This window comes from Myiozetetes cayanensis, unplaced genomic scaffold (genome assembly GCF_022539395.1).
Source record: "Myiozetetes cayanensis isolate MyiCay16 unplaced genomic scaffold, myiCay2020 scf4, whole genome shotgun sequence".
Taxonomy (NCBI): Eukaryota; Metazoa; Chordata; class Aves; order Passeriformes; family Tyrannidae; genus Myiozetetes; species Myiozetetes cayanensis.
This window is the reverse complement of record NW_026087631.1, coordinates 48154178-48155916: the sequence shown is the minus strand read 5'-3', so window position 1 is coordinate 48155916 and position 1739 is coordinate 48154178.

The following is a 1739-nucleotide window of genomic DNA, read 5'->3' as shown; positions in this document are numbered from 1 at the left end:
ATATTAACTCATACATATTCCCATAGGAGGTAAAAACTCCTACTTCCCCAACATTCCCTGGTGTTATGAAAGGTTTTGTAAATTCATGGAAGCTTATTTGTCAGTTCATGAGACAGAGACTTTGTTTGCCACTACTTCAGCATCTTTCTGATTTTTCAAATTTAGAACTGCTGGAAGCAAAATTTCTAAATATTCAGTTACTAGAAATGTTCTTCCCAGTAGATCAATGAAGTAATTTAATGATGGCAGTATCAGTGCTATTTAATAGTCCATAAATTTGTACAGCTTTAAAAGACAAGGGTAAAGAAGAAGTAGGAAAGAAATGAAGGCCAAGAAAAGGAGAAACATACATGAAGAAACAAGTAGAAAAAGCTCAACAGCAACAGGGAATGCTTATGCATTTTGAAGTAAAACAAATGGAAAGTTGTAAGAGAGCAGTTATTTAGGGTTGAAGGTTGAGTGAGAAAACACTACTCCGTGGGACACAGAAAAAGAGCAAATCCATATTTTGCCTGTAGCCTTCTTCTATTTCCCCCTTCGTTTCCATTCAGAGAACACCTGCTATTCACATTTGAAAAAGAATGCAGCGTTCTAAACATTGTTCATCTGTTTCATTGTAAATATTTTCAGTTATTTTGAGAAAATGCCTCAAAATGAAAGCTCTGCCAAAACATCAATGCAAAGGAGGCTACAAACATGGATGTACAGCATGATGAGTATGACAGGCGGGCCTGTGGTTTCTCCTTTTTTTTGCCTTTAGTTTTTGCTTGTGGACTTGCAACAGATATAAAAAGTTTGATTGCCTGAATCCACTCACTGTTTTCAGAGTAGACTGTTTAAATCCGTCAGCTTTATGTGTAGCAATAGTGCATGATTCTTGTAGATGTGCTGCTCATTTGATGTCTTTAAAAAAGAAATCTAAGGTAAGTTGAATTTCATAATACCTGTCAAGTATTTATCTTACTGGGCTTTTTTGTTTGTTTTACTTTATGTTTATGTCCTTTTGTTATGCTTTATGTCCTTTCAGCTATGAATTTATTTGGGTGAAGGATGACATCAGCTAGTCTTTTTTCAGTTTCTACTATTTTTGGTTACTCTTTCTCAAGGCTCAGAGGCTATTTAATTTTTTGGAAATAAATTTAGATCCTTATAATAATTTGTTTTTCTGCTCCTGTTTTACACATACTCCAAAACAAGGATGTATGTGTATGACAAATGAAAACATCATATTTTTAAAAGAAAATTACTGTAGGTGGTTATATCCATAAAAATCCGCCTGTGTACTTACCAACAGTCACTTTCATATTAAATCATTCTTCTGCTAATACTAGTATTGTTTCAAGTTTAATATTGTCTTAGTTAGAGCAGCTGGGACCAGTTCATCACTGTGTGGGTGTAACCTAAACTGTGTATTCTACACCCTCTATGTCATTTCCCAGAAACTGTTAACAATAGACCATTTGCAGCAGCTGCTCAGAGCACACCTGACCCCTCAGGCTATAAGCTGCCTGTTAAGAGGCCTGTGAGATAGGAGGATGTTCCTGTCCTCACACCCATGACTCACAATCACCCACTGTGGAACTCCCCGCCCTGGGGGATGTGCTGGGCATTCCTGCCTGAACCTGAGTGTATATAATCTTGGGGTCTTGGGACTTCTGGTACCACTCATGGGATCCAGAGAACCACCACTCTCGACCAGACTGTGACTACCACTCTCAACTGGACTGCAACCATCGCTC